Below are 15,464 nucleotides of genomic sequence, written 5' to 3' on the forward strand. Positions count from 1 at the left end.
ATGACTGGCCAAGCCGAGCTTGCCTCACAGACAGTTCTGAACCCACTGACTGCCTGTAGCAGAGTTTACGAGCATCCTCCCTTCTAAGATCCAGTTCTGCCTGCTGGTGGGACAGTTTCATAGCTGCCAAGTTGCCCGGTCCCTGTGTGAAGTGGTGCTCGAGTCCAGCTTTTTTTTTCTTGTTCCTGACGTCATACTCATGGTTTGCTTCCGGGACTTCTTGTCTTGTTTACAGCAATTTAACACCAGGGCTTCAAGATTCAGAAGTCACAGGGAAAAAATCTGGACAGGAGCATCTCATCAAGCATTGACCTGGAGTAATTGGTAGCTACCTAGTGCCCTTCGTGAACCACAAATTGCTGTGCCTGTTGTGAGCTAGGTCTTGGGTCTGCATGGTGAGTAAACAGAGCTCTAACGTTCAATGATCCTGTCTACTGAGCTGTCAGATAATCCAATTCCATCTGTGAGCAGGACACCGAATCCAGTTTATTTTCAATGCATATTGGAATTTGTAGTCCCGTGTAACTCATTACAAAAACCAGGACTACAAGTCCCAGAATTCAAAGGAAATTTCAGTACTCATTCAGCTACTCATCCATGGAACCGGGAAACTCGGGAGCTCACAGCTCGCCCTCTCCGCTAACTAGCAGCCTTAGTTGTGCCTGCTGCTGAGCTCACTGCCTGGCACCGTGCTGAGCTCACTGCCTGGCCCTGCCTGTTCCCGGGCTCGCTCCTGGCCCTGCTTGCAGTTCCCGCTCTCCCCAGCAGCGGGCTGCGAGCAGAGCCTTCAAATCCCATTTCCCTATTAGGAGAGGAGCTGTGGGGCTGGGCTGCTTTTACATCCCAGCTCTCGTCTTTCTGGCAGCTTCGAGGGTCTCCTGCCGGTCCAGCCCCTGGGACCCCATCCTAGAGGATTCTTTATGGGACTTACCTGACGGACCCTCTCTGGTAGGAACCCGAGCCGCTCTCGCGCCGAGAACTGACTCAGAACTAGAGGCTGACGAGTGGGCGCTGCCACAGAGCGCGAAGGAGCGCTGGGATTGAGGGGGCTGGATACGGGGGTTACTTGGCACAGAGGGGGCTGGATACGGGGGGTACTTGGCAAAGAGGGAGCTGGATACGCGGGGTACTTGGCACAGAGGGGGCTGGATACTGGGGGTACTTGGCACAGAGGGAGCGCTGGGATTAAGGGAGATGGATACGGGGGGTACTTGGCACAGAGGGAGCGCTGGGATTGAGGGGGGCTGGATACGGGGGGTACTTGGCACAGAGGGAGCTGGATACGTGGGGTACTTGGCACAGAGGGAGCGCTGGGATTGAGGGGGCTGGATACGGGGGGTACTTGGCAAAGAGGGAGCTGGATACGCGGGGTACTTGGCACAGAGGGGGCTGGATACTGGGGGTACTTGGCACAGAGGGAGCGCTGGGATTAAGGGAGATGGATACGGGGGGTACTTGGCACAGAGGGAGCGCTGGGATTGAGGGGGGCTGGATACGGGGGGTACTTGGCACAGAGGGAGCTGGATACGTGGGGTACTTGGCACAGAGGGAGCGCTGGGATTGAGGGGGCTGGATACGGGGGTACTTGGCACAGAGGGAGCTGTATACGGGGGGTACTTGGCACAGAGGGAGCGCTGGAAATCGAGAGAGTGCCTGGAGTACAGGGAGCGCTGGGATTGAGGGGGCTGGATACGGGGGTACTTGGCACAGATGGAGCGCTGGGATTGAGGGGGCTGGATACGGGGGTACTTGGCACAGATGGAGCGCTGGGATTGAGGGAGCTGGATACGGGGGTACTTGACACGGAGGAAGCGCTGGAAGTCGAGAGAGTGCCTGGAGTACAGGGAGCGCTGGAAAGAGAGCGGCTGGTTAAAAGCCTGAGCGTTTGTAACTGAGGGCGCCGAGAATACAGTCAGTCAGGATTTGGAAGGATGACGGAAAGTGAAACGGAGGGTTTGGGGAGTGGGAAGGGGGACGGGTGCGCGTGTACGGAACGGTGTGTTTTGGGAACCCTGTATTAGAGAGTGCTGGGGAGACACCCTCACATAGTGAGTGGAGAGTGATGGTGTTTGATAGAGAGACACAGACAGTCGCTGGAGACGCAGAGAGAGTGCTGAGGCGCAGGGGCTTGGAAGAGAAAGTCGGTGTTGGACAGCAAGTGTCCCCGGGCTGAGAGCGCACTCCTTTAAGGTGTGCTGAAGTGAGAGGGACCTGCGGCGACAGACCGCTGCTAGCTGTGCTTGGAGGTAACACTACTTGCAGAAAGAGAAACAAAGCTGGGATTCTAGAGGGAACTGGGGTTGTAACGAATTGCCGGGGGTTAGAGTGGGTTTGGAGAGACAGTAGTTGAATGAAAGGACTCTGGGAATGGGGTGAGGGGGAGTTAATGAGTTTTGCGGTCGCAGAGACGCGCTCTTAAATTGCACTAAATCAGGAAGAGGCACTGTTCCTGATCTGGTTTTATTCCTTTACATTACCATGTTCGTAGTTTTTTTAAATATTATTTTTTATTTTAAATGGTGAGGTACAAGTCCCAGAATGCAAATGGAAAATATGGGTGGGTGAACGTCCCACGCTGGACAAGGGCGATCTGAGATGTCTTCGATTTGTGGTGGGCCTCGGGCAGTGCTTTAAATGGACCGGCAATTTTTTTTTATTTTGAGAGGGAGAGTACCTGCACTTCTCAAGGAAAATTCAATGCTTTTAATTGGAGAGTACTGGCACTTCTCAGAAACAAGCACGTACTCTGGTACAGAGTACCTGGCTTTTATTTTTCCATTCCAAGCACTGTCCTCGGGTGAGTGGGTACTGCAGTTACTTGGTGCGTAGTGGAGTCAACTTAGACAGTGCGTTGGTTTATAATCACACTGTTTGCCCTCGAGGGCTTTTTGTGAAAAACGTATGCATTTTGGGTGTTGTAGTCTTTATTTACATCCACTCAACGAATTAACCTAGCTGATAGCAGTGGTTTGTTGGTGAAATGTCCAGGACTGAAGAGGGCGTCCATGATGACATGAAGTAAGGTGGTCACCCTGCCGGAGAGCACCCTGCTGTGGTCACAGGGTGAACGATTTGCCCATTAGAGAGTGTTGCGGTCACTGAGTGTCAGGGATTTGCATGAGAGGGAGTGTTGTGGTCACTGAATATGACGGATTTGCCACGAGTGAGTGCCGTGGTCCGAGTGTAAAGGGTTTGCTATGAGAGTGAGTGTTGTGTGAAGATTTGCCATGAGTGAGTGTTGTGGTCACAGAACGTGAAGTAATTTTCATGAGTGAGTGCTGTGGTCGGAGTGTGAACGTTTTTGAAATGGGAGTGAGTGTTGTGGTCACAGTCTCAAGCAATAGCCGTGAAAGTGAGTGTTTGTGGTAATTTGAAGAGATTGCCATAAGAGTGAGTACTGTGGTCAGGGCGAAGAACTTGCTTGGGGATGAATGTAGTGGTAACAAAATAAGAATGTTTTGCAATGAAAGTGAGAGTAGCAGTCACAGTGTGAAGGTTATGCCATGACCTTGAGTGCAGTAGGCATGTGATGTAATTGCCATGAGAGTGAGTGCTGAGATCACAGGTTGTGAATGATTTGCCATTAGATTGACTGCTGTGGTGACAGGGCGTGATGGAATTGACATGAACGTGAGTGCTGTGAGAATGTGAAGAGACTGCCACGAGTGAGGGCCGTGGTCGTCTGAAGAGATTGCCATGAGTGAGGGATGTGGGAATGTGGAGGGACTGCCTGGAGTGAAGACTATGGTCATTGTGAAAGTTTTGCCAAGAGATTTAATGTGTGGTAATGCGAGGATTTTTGACTGAGTGAGGGCTGTGAGTGTGTGACGGGATTGCCACGAGAGTGAGTGGTGTGGTCACAGTGTGAAGGATTTGCCGTGGGGGAGGGTGTTGTGGACTTGCCACGAGAGTGAGTGCCGTGGAAGCCTGAAGGGATTGCCTTGAGTGAGGGGTGTGTGAAGGGGTTGCCATGGGACTGAGTGCTGTGGTCAGTGTGAAGGATTTGCCATCGGAGAGGGTGTTGGGGTCAGTGTGTGAAGGGATTGCCACGAGAGTGAGTGCTGTGGTCGGTGTGAAGGATTTACCATGGGAGAGGTTGATGGGGTCAGTGTGTGAAGGGATTGCCACGAGACTGAGTGCTGTGGTCTGTGTGAAGGATTTGCCACGGGGGAGGGTGTGGTGGACCTGCCACGAGAGTGAGTGCCGTGGCAGCCTGAAGGGATTGCCTTGAGTGTGTGTGAAGGGATTGCCACGAGACTGAGTGCTGTGGTCGGTGTGAAGGATTTACCATGGGAGAGGGTGGTGGGGTCAGGGTGTGAAGGGATTGCCACGGGAGTGAGTGCTGTGGTCGGTGTGAAGGATTTACCATGGGAGAGGGTGTTAGGGGCAGTGTGTGAAGGGATTGCCCCGAGAGTGAGTGCTGTGGTCTGTGTGAAGGATTTGCCACGGGGGAGGGTGTGGTGGACCTGCCACGAGAGTGAGTGCCGTGGCAGCCTGAAGGGATTGCCTTGAGTGAGGGGTGTGTGTGAAGGGATTGCCACGAGACTGAGCGCTGTGGTCGGTGTGAAGGATTTACCATGGGAGAGGGTGGTGGGGTCAGTGTGTGGAGGACTTACCACGGGAGTGAGTGCCGTGGTCACTTGATGGGACGAGAGTGAGTATTGGGTAAACGTGCAGCGGTTTGACGAAGAGTGCTGTGGCGCAGTGTGCCGAGTTTACAGATCGTGCGCGAGGACTGAAGTGTGTCGGGTGTAGGTTGTGTCAATGAGGCTGGTGTTGTAGTACAGAGGCTGCTTTGCTCGGAACTCGAGTGCGGGAGTAAAACGCGCTTTGACTGCCGGGTATAACAGCTCGAGCGCCAGATTACATGACAATCAGCCCACTTTACCTTTTGCCGATAATTGAACGATGCCGAAGATGTCATAATTCTGTAATGACGACACCCCCCCACGACGGCAGCAAGGATCAACAAGCAATCACTATTTAATCAAACTAGTCGCGCCTCATAAGGCAATGTCGGTTTATAGATATTTTTTTTATAGAAGTTTATTGCAATCTTGTAAACGACTTTTTAAATGACTAAAACAATAACATATTAACCTGAATTGGAAGAGTTTGGATGCTGGGGTTAGAGAGTGAGCGGTGGGTAGTTGCGTGTACAGGACCGGGGTGTACTTAGTGTGCGTGGGCCTTTTTGGGGTGTAGCTGTATGGCGGGAATTAGAAGTGGGCGAGCCAACAAATTAACTGGGAGCCCCAAACCGGGGGACTGTCCCCTCTCTTAGTCATGTACGAGCCGAGCCCAGAAAATGTTTGCTATTTAATCGCACAACCTACGTCACGGAAAATACGATAATGTTTCTTCAAAATTCAAAAAAGGCTATTTCTTTAACGTGGAAGCTTTGCCAAAAATACATCACAATATAGCACTATGAAATACTTTTTCAAAGTGCTAGTTGTTAAGCATGAACCATTAGTGCGCTAAGAGGCAAGACAGTTGCCATATGCCAACACTGTACGTGGCCCTGATTGTTACAGACCAACATAATAGTCTGTTCACTCAAACATAAAACCTTTTTGTACAACTGGTATTCTGAATTCATATACTTGAAAGTGTTTTAATACACAACAATGGAACAAAAATACATTTGGTGAAATAAAATATGTGCTTCAGGTCACACAATTTATTCAGGTTTTTCTGGTTTCACTTTGTACAAATGAGCCAACAAATGGGTATCTATTTGTCTTCCCTTTTTATGTTAACCCTTTCTTTTGACCTCTTTGCGAATTTTTCTGCAGTTTTTATATAGAGCAAACTCAACTGAATGCATTAGAGAGCTCCAGTGAGCACCAGTTAGGTCACACAAGGTTGCATTCATTTTTGCAAGGCACAAGGAGATTGAGCTGCCCAGAATCACAGGCTGTTGAGCCAACAGTGAGAATTCTAAACTTGGTTCCTCAGTTGCAAAGTTGTCAGCTCTGGCTGTAATGGTACACCCTTTGTAGACGGAGGGTGGCGGGCAGAATACACTTGGGAGCCAGCTCGTCATGGGCTCAAGGTTAAAAAATGACCAAGTTGAGCCAGATCCATGCTTCAGGTTTAAGCCTGGCTTGAGCTTTCAGTTGCTCGCCCATCTCCAGTGGAGATTTCAAACTGGGTGTTAAACCGGTGCCACACTTCTGCTACTAGGTCGTGTCTGTGCTCGGGTTAGTGTGTGTGACTGGATTCGAGAGTATGTGAAACTGGTTTCGAGAGAAAGTGCGGGCGTCCTTGGTTTGGAGGGAACGTGTTGGCACCCTTGGATTAGAGTGTGCAACCTTGGTTTAGAGTTTGATTGGATTAGAGGGTAGCTGGGGAGTATATGCCTGTTTGAGCGAGGATGTTGGTGCTCTTGGATGAGGGGGATTGCGTGTGTGCTTGGATTAGAGACCGGATTTAAGTGTGCTTGGACTGGTGAGAAAGAGGAAGTGTGTTTGGAGTAAAGAGAAGTTATGTGTGTTTGGTTTAGAGAGAGGGGATGTTTGTGTGTTTGGTTTAGAGAGAGGGGATGTTTGTGTGTTTGGTTTAGAGAGAGGGGATGTTTGTGTGTTTGGTTTAGAGAGAGGGGATGTTTGTGTGTTTGGTTTAGAGAGAGGGGATGTTTGTGTGTTTGGTTTAGAGAGAGGGGATGTTTGTGTGTTTGGTTTAGAGAGAGGGGATGTTTGTGTGTTTGGTTTAGAGAGAGGGGATGTTTGTGTGTTTGGTTTAGAGAGAGGGGATGTTTGTGTGTTTGGATTAGAGAGAGGGGATGTTTGTGTGTTTGGATTAGAGAGAGGGGATGTTTGTGTGTTTGGATTAGAGAGAGGACGCGCGTGCTTGGATTTGAGTGTGCACGGATTAGAGGGTGAGGGTGCGTGCTTGGATTAGAGGGTGAGGGTGCGTGCTTGGATTAGAGAGTGAGGGTGCGTGCTTGGATTAGGGAGGCAGGCGTGCTTGGATTAGAGAGAGGGAGGGTGCGCACGCGTGTGCTTGGATTAGAGAGAGGGTGCACGCGTGTGCTTGGATTAGAGAGAGGGCGGGCACATGCTTGGATTAGAGAGAGAGAGGGCGCATGCTTGTATTAGAGAGAGAGCGTGTGCTTGAATTAGAGAGTGCACGTGCTTGGATTAGAGAGAGAGGTTGCGTGCACGTGCTTGGATTAGAGAGAGGGTGCGTGCACATGCTTGGATTAGAGAGAGGGTGTGTGCATGCGTGTTTTAGAGAGAGGGTGTGTGCATGCGTGGATTAGAGAGAGTGTGCGCGTGCTTGGATTAGAGAGGGAGGGTGCTTGGATGAGAGGGTGCGTGCTTGGATTAGAGTGTGTGTGTGTGCTTGGGTTAGAGTGGAAGAAGGTTTATGTTCTTTTTAGAGAGAGGGGGTGTGTCCTTGGATTAGAGAGGGGTATGTATGCTTGGATTAGAGAGAGGGTGTACCCCCTGGATTAGAGAGGGGAATGTTTCTTTGGATTAGAGAGAGGGGGATGTGCCCTGGATTAGAGAGGGATGTGTCCTTGGATTAGGGAGGGGTGGGTGAACGTTTAGATTAGAGAGAGGGTGTGTGTGTGATTGGATTAGATCCTGAGATCACACATAGAGCGCTCTACATTTAGAGCGCTCCGGTTAGAGGAGACTGCATTGGCATTATAAAGGGTGGTAGTTGTGAACGAGATGGGGATGTGAGTGGTGTTCCCTGGTGAGAGAGAACCGGGGTCTGAGTGAACCTTCTATGGATGGAGTTGGATAGCTGGAGTAAATTGACGGCCGGCAGTAGATGTCGTGCTGAGAATTTTCCTGTGACATCTGTGATAGTGCTGAGGTTCTAGGGAGCATGAAATAGTGTACAAATGTGCAGTGCAGAGACGCTGCTGGAGTTAGGGAGTAAGTAGGAGTAAAGGTTCTTGGTAGTAAATGGAGAATATATAGTGAGAGGAAAACCTGGGCTCGTAGAGAAATGAGAAAGTTGTGATTAGAAAGAGAGAGCAGTAGTGTAGTACTAGGAGCGGGCTAGGGCGCTGGAGATGGCACCGTTTTGAGTGAGAGACTGCTAGGATGGGGGTGGTGCAGGTTCGAGTGAATGCCAAATTAACAAGAGAGTGCTGGTGAGTGAAACTGTGACTCTGGCCTAGGCAGGAGTGAGACGATGCTAGGATTAGAGTGAGGTTTTGGGCTGAGAGAGTTATTGGATGAGGCCGTTCAGGCACTGGAGTAGCGCTGAGAAGGTGAGCTGCTGCGTAGAGGGTGCTTTAAATGAATGGACCTCTGAAGGGGTGATAGGGTGCTTGGTTAACGACTGGTCCAGTGGTGCTGGGTCAGCGAGTGCTTTGATTGGATTGTGCAGGCCTGGGACTGAGGGTCTTGGAGTGTGGCGGGATAAGTGTGCTGGAGTGGGGAATGCTTGGTTAGAGTGTGCTGGGATTGGGGGGAGGTTCTTGGGTCGATTTTGCTTGGATGGGGTAGTGCTTGGTTAGTGTGCTGGGGTGGGATGGTGCAGGATTAGAGCGTGCTGGGTTGGGATGGTGCAGGATTAGAGCGTGCTGGGGTGGGATGGTGCAGGATTAGAGCGTGCTGGGGTGGGATGGTGCAGGATTAGAGCGTGCTGGGGTGGGATGGTGCAGGATTAGAGCGTGCTGGGGTGGGATGGTGCAGGATTAGAGCGTGCTGGGGTGGGATGGTGCAGGATTAGAGCGTGCTGGGGTGGGATGGTGCAGGATTAGAGCGTGCTGGGGTGGGATGGTGCAGGATTAGAGCGTGCTGGGGTGGGATGGTGCAGGATTAGAGCGTGCTGGGGTGGGATGGTGAAGGGTTAGAGTGTGCTGGGGTGGGGCGGTGAAGGGTTAGAGCGTGGTGGGGTGGTGCAGGGTTAGAGCATGCTGTGGTGTGCCGGTACAGGGTTTGTGTAAGCTGGGGTGGGGAGGTAGTGGGTTAGAGCGTGCTGGGTGGCGTGGTACATGGTGAGTGTGTGCTGGGGTGGGCAGGTGCAGGGTTAGAGCGTGCTGGGATGGGGCGATGCTGAAATTGAGGTTGTGGGTTTTGGTTCTGAGTTATGGTGGGAGTGGATCTAGGTTAATGGGTGCTGGAAGGGGTAGAGCTGGGTCTGAAGTGTACGGGGATACGGCTGTGCTGGGTTGGAATATGTTGGGTTGAGCAGTCTCTGATTTGAGGGACTAGTGGTAGTTTTGAGGATGCGGGGCGTTGCTGGGACTGAACTCTGCTTGGAAGGGCCAGTGCTTAGTGGGAGGGTTCCTGGATAAGACAGTTCCAGGTTAAAGGGTGTGGGGATTGAGCTGTACTTGATTTCAGAGCACATTGCTAGGTTTAATAAGGATGCCCAGAGTATGTGTGTTATTGGAGGGGCAGTGCTTTGTTAGAGGGCAGTGTTGCGGGGGAGGGTGCTTGGATGGGACAGTGCGGGCTAAGAGAGTGTTGGGGATGGAGTGGCTCTTGATTTGAATGCAGGGTTTTGCTTTGAGACTACTGGTTCTTGGTCACTCATAGGCTCTGATAACATCCCCTGAGGGCGATTTAAGAATCCAAGATTATGAGGTGATTTTACAAGAAACTGAAATAGTGAAGAGCAGTGCTTCATTTGGGTAAAAAATAAAGTGTACACTGGCCCTCGTCAGGATGCCACGTCATCTTGCACCACACATTACCCCACCAGTCTAGCACAACTATTAACTATGACGTGCCCACAAGCGTGACAGTTCTGGCTGCTTGAGGCCACTCAAAGCTATAAGAATCGTTGTGCGGCAGTTAAGCCATTTTTAATGTAGATTGGATTATTAAACAGCTGTTGTTGTGCTCATCTCAAAACTGGGCAAACAGTGCCATCATGTGGTGCACTGTAATAAGTGCTGGTGTTGAGAAGTAGATGCTGATGTCGAGCACCGGAAGCCACCAGCTCAAGTTAAGCACTAGCTTGAAGATAAAATAGTTCTGCTGTTATCAGGTGGAAAGTGGAGCCTGTCTCTCTGCTCCATGAGATGTGTTCAAGAGTTCGGGTATTTTTCTGTTATGAGATTACCTCCCTGCCCTGTGTGGCGGATGCCAAGTTCACCTGACAGGTACACCAACTCATTGCTTTTCGAGCCCACAGGAGTGTCTTCACGAATGCTTTAAATGGGCAGGTACTCTTCGGTACTGAGTACCTGCACTTCTTTAATTTGAAAGTGAGACCCTGCACTTCCTGAGCACTGCAGCAATACATTTTATCAGGAGAGTACCAGCACTTCTTGGGAGCAAGCAGATACTCTATATAATGAGTACCTTCACTTCTATATTTCCATTTAAAACGCTGCTTTTCAAGAAATTGCGCCTTGACTCAGCACGAATTATATGTAATGCCCTGGGCCAGGGTGGAAGTTCAGGTCTATTCATTTTGGAGTGAAGCTCAGCGAGTTAAGTGCTCTCTGATGAGAAATGCGGTTATTTGAAGGTCACGAGTTATGCCAGTATTGCCTTGAGAACCTATTAAGGTCACCCGGTGCAATGTTTATTGCTCCTGATGTATTCGGACACCCGTGGATTGGAATATACATGGTGCGATAAACAGCACCCAATTACTTCCGTAGAAATGGGGCATAACATGCGGATTTTAGTGCTTATCGACACAAATTATGCATGTCCCTTTTTTATCGGCAGGTTTTACCTCCGAAATTTATTGATGGGGTACTGTGCTATATATATATATATATATATATATATATATATATATATATATATATATATAATGTGCCATAATGCATAAAAAGGGTTACCACTGGCATCACAAACAATGAAGAACACAGTTAACCTGAACTTAAGCCTTCAATGTTACCGATGTATGGGAATTGGTAATAGCACCTGTCCAAGCGCTTGGAAAAGGCAGGAACGCTATAGAAACCAATCTTCACTTGTTGCCCGATGCCTGGGATGTTGTCAGTCTTTGAAGCCTGGCAGGTGAGGTTATATTTCTGTTGGTTGCAAGCTGATGGTGGCTCGTGTCGTTTTTAGCATTCACACAGTCTCTCTTTATCGATGTGATCTTTTCGTCAAACGTATAATTCGTTTTCTACAAGTGCGGAGAGGCCTCCTTTGTTTGACCCATGAAGAGAAGTCAAGTGATAGGGAGGCTTTTTTTTTTTTTTTACATAGTCAGAATAATGCTAGTGGGATCGCACGGAATCCTATTTAAAACCAGGCCCAAACAAGCACCCTTCATAAAAATATGTTTGTGATAAGCCTGAATTCTAGAACGGCCTTTTTATGGGCGAGCACAAAGTGCTCCATCCATTCTGTAATCTCTTTTTGGGCTTGAAACCACACCCATTCAACGTCAGTCACTTACATTGGTTCGTGGGCTTGCCTGTTAAAATCCGCTTGCTTTCATTTGTGAACGGCATGCATACGTCATGCCTTTTCCGGTGTTTAGCGCACCTACACAGCACCGGTAAAGTACCAAAAACATACGAGGCTTGATTTTTTCAGCCTGGAGTCCAGACTACTTTATCTGTTTATTTTCCACCGAGCGCGATGACACTGCATGTTACATAGCGCGATGGCTCTGTGTTTTTTTTTGCTTTTCAACGCTAATCGCTCTAACTCGAACAAATGCAAGACCCGTTGCATTGAAAATGCTTGTAGTAATTTTGTTGCCGCGTTGATCCTTACTGGGTCATTTACAGCCTGATGTTAACTGCAGACACAAACCACTGGGGTGTAAACGATGTTTGCATCTGAAATCGGGTTAGTTTTTTGCAAGCGATTAATACCTTGGTGTAGAAAAAAAATAGAACCTGGGAAGGTAAATGTTGTTTCATTTTAGATTTCATGCGGCCATTTTGTAGTAGAGGAAGTGTCCAGGGAAAACTTGATGGAGCACAAAATGTGCTCAATGTACAATAGTCACTACTGCTAACAAGCATTTTCAATGCAAAGGGTCTCGCATTTGTTCGAGTTAGAGCTCTTAGCGTTGTAAAGCACACAAAAAAAAATGCAGCGTGATCGCGCTATGTAAAATGCAGCGCAATTGCGCTGTTTGGAAAATAAACAGATAAAGTAGTCCGGACTCCAGGCTGAAAACATAGAACCTCGTATGTTTTTGGTACTTTACTGGTGCTGTGTAGGTGGGCTAAACACCGGAAAAGGCATGACGTATGCATGCCTTTCACAAATGAAAGCAAGCGGATTTTAACAGGCAAGCCCACGAACCAATGTAAGTGACTGAGTAGCATGGGCGTGGTTTAAAGCTCATTGAGAGATTACAGAATGGACGGAGCACTTTGTGCTCGCCCATAAAAAGGGTGAAGCCGGTCTGTGCCTAGTTTTACCTATGCCCTGCAAATCGCCCGCTGCTGTTCCAAAAAACCAAAAAGGGACGTAATACATTCGGCCTTTTTCGTGAGATGATGCATCTTAACTGGTGGGCACGTGGTTACAATGTGCAACAGCCTGGCGGTAGCAGTGCACAAGAAAGCGCTATTTCAAGGGAAGCCACAGTGAGGCCATGGGGCTATAACTGGGGCAGAACTTGGAGCCTTTTCCTTGAGTCTAAGTGGCTGCTAACACATTTCAGATCAGGCACAGATTTAGTAGCGATATATAAGGAGTTTTACAGCCCCGTACTTTGCAGAGAGGACATTCGGAAAAGAAAAAAAAAAAGAAAAAAATACCAAATCAGTCTGTGGCGAAACTCCTCACCGAACCGTCGACGGTGCCATTGTAGAAAACAATACGTTATGCTGTGGCCTAATGCAACATTTTATGACATTGGAGTCGTTGATTGTGGATAGTAGGTCTTATAGCGCCATTGTGAAAGTGCGGGCTCGAGGTGCGTGTGATACAGACCGATGTCTGGCAGGCGAGTTGCACAAGGAGCACATTGCAGTTCGTGATGTTGTGTAAATGGGTTGACACTTGCGGGTGTGTTGATGTACAGATTCGTCCGGAAGATAGAGGAGGCTTACCGGGAGTGAATGAATGCTGGAGCTATAACGCGCCTCATGAAGACAGCTGCGCCTACTAGCTAGAGGAGGGATTAGCAAACCATCAAGAGAGAAGTCAGGTGATAGCTGCAAGACTCCGTGCCGGGTTTGACCGCCGGCCTGCATTGGCCCTTTCAGCCAAGAATACTTTACATACTGGGGTCATAACACCAAAGGTTAAAGGTGAACATAGAAGCCCTGGACTGCAGGTTGGTTTTTCGTTAATGAGGCAGGACTGGCCAAAGGTGTCTCCATGAGAAGAGGCAGCATGTCAGCTGTGCCCGTGGTGAGGCAGCATTCAGTTAGCATTGTTGGCTTTCAGTGGCATCGAGTAGTTGTAGAAGTGAGCGAAGTATAGAGGGTTAGGGCGGAATTAAGGCTATTTACGTTTGTAATATTGGACTGTTTTGTGATGCTGCAGTGCTTCCTTGTGGCTATAGTTAGGATAACAGCTGGCACGATCATTTAGCTCGGAGGAAGCGACGTCTCCCTCTGGTTTAACTTGAACTGTGTGAGGCTGGTTGAGTGGACACGAGTTCGAATCCTCTTAGTTTCTTTGACATTATTGTATAGGGCATTAATGCCGATTACAATCTGTAAAGCCTAAAAACGCAGATTATTAAGGCTATTGCTAGACGAAGTCTAAAAGTGAGCTGGCCACGGTCTCCTCATTTTAAAAACACTTAACAAATTAAAATTTGCTCTACAATGGACTTAAAAGCAAATTGTAATCATTGACCACCAAGGCGATCTCCCTATTAAACAATGACACATGATCAATTAGTTACGCATAGCCGATTTTTAAAAGATGGGCTTAAGTAAGCACACCCGTAGCCCATAAAATCCTAGATTTTAAGATGAGTCAAATATGAAGTGCCCTCCCCCACCACTCTACAAGAAGAATCTTGAAAAGGACTCGTCAGTGGCAAACTTTGACGTTTCGAAGCATTCCGTCCCGTCCACATGGCAGGGACCTGGTGGCAGTGTGTAAGAGAGAGGGCTCAAACATGCTTTCCGTTTTTATCTCACAAGGAACGTGCATGCTTTTTGTCTAAGGAAGTTTAATTATCTTGCGCTGTAATTGTAAAACATTTTTTTTTTTTGTCAATCTTACATTGCCAGTAGCAGTACTGAAACAGTCAATTTATTTGTGCATTGTTTATATATGTTATTTCAACTACACAGCAAATACCTATTTTCCTAACCCATTGCATTGATTACTAGCACTCTGCGCCACTAGAATTATGTGGAAGCAGAGAACTAAATTAAGCGTCAAGAAAAGGCAAATTATGCAGCGTAATGCCGCACATTTTGTGAAAGTATTGCTTCGTTATTTGGTGTTTTTGAATATTAATGACCAACTGAAAGATGAATCATCAACCTTTAAGGGCCTACCACTGCGCTGGAGCACGTCTCCAGGTTTTTAGTAACATTTGAGTCGATTGAGCAAAAAAAACTTTTTTTTTTTTTTGCCTTCCCGGCCCTCTTATCTATCTGCAATCAGCTGAGATACAAGTATTCTGCAACCACCTGTTGGGGTAAACATCTTCCCCCGAAAAGAGTTATTTGGTTTATCCAAGATTATCTGTAGTTTCACAGTTGTTTTCCATCCTGTTTTGTGTAACGTACACATCCAGGGATTTTTTAGTGTTTGTCAGGCTCCTTCAGTTTCCACCAATTCAACTATGCCACATCGTACAGTATAACACCTTTTCTGATCGCTCCCAACAAAGATTAACATCCGTTCTACTTCTACTGCAAGCCATTCCAGCAGGGCAGCGATGAATAGATTTAAAAGAACAGGTGCCAATATGCAGTCCTGTTTGAGGTTTGAAGCCCTTGTTTTCTATAGGGTGACCAGGTGTCCCGGATTTGCCGAGACAGTTCTGATTTTTCACCATCTGTTCTCCCTGGTTTCTGTAAACGTAGCACATGTCCCGGTTTTCAGAGAGTGCGCACAAAACAAGGAGGGAGACAAGTTTTCATGCGTATATCTAGTTAGCAGTCCCTAGAGGAAAGCAAACCATTTAACACAGATTATACTGTATGCACAAGTTGCATTTCATTCTCCTTGGCGCCTCACGGCCTACGTTTTCCGTGTAGTGAGCCATGGGTGTCGGTTCACCAAAATTCCAATCAATCATTGGATTTATAAAGCGCTCTACGTACCCGTGAGGGTTTCAAGGCGCTGGGAGGGGGTACTTTTACTGATCGAAGCAGTGCTTTAAATGGGCCGGTACTCTCTGGTACTGAGTACCGGCACTTTTTTATTTTGAGAGGGAGAGTACCGGCATATCTCAAGAAAAACGTAATACTTTTAATTGGAGAGTACCGGCACTTCTGGGAAACAAGCAGGTACTCTGGTACGGAGTACCTGCACTTCTATTTTTCCATTTAAAGCACTGGATCGAAGAGCCAGGTCTTGAGGAGTCTTCTGAAGGTGAGTAGGTCTTGGGTCTGTCGTAGGTTGGTGGGGAGGGTGTTC

At 48.2% G+C, this 15,464-nt stretch overlaps 1 protein-coding gene across 1 annotated transcript in view; it reads left to right on the forward strand.

Moving 5' to 3' along the window:
- The first annotated feature begins 752 nt into the window (after positions 1-752).
- Positions 753-15,464, forward strand: part of NBL1 (NBL1, DAN family BMP antagonist) — a 66,874-nt gene continuing 52,162 nt past the window's right edge. The window contains exon 1 of the mRNA XM_069240162.1: positions 753-948. The gene's annotated coding sequence lies outside the window, so the exon portion shown is untranslated. The remainder of the gene's footprint in view (positions 949-15,464) is intronic.

Source organism: Pleurodeles waltl, chromosome 6 (assembly GCF_031143425.1).
Source record: "Pleurodeles waltl isolate 20211129_DDA chromosome 6, aPleWal1.hap1.20221129, whole genome shotgun sequence".
NCBI lineage: Eukaryota > Metazoa > Chordata > Amphibia > Caudata > Salamandridae > Pleurodeles > Pleurodeles waltl.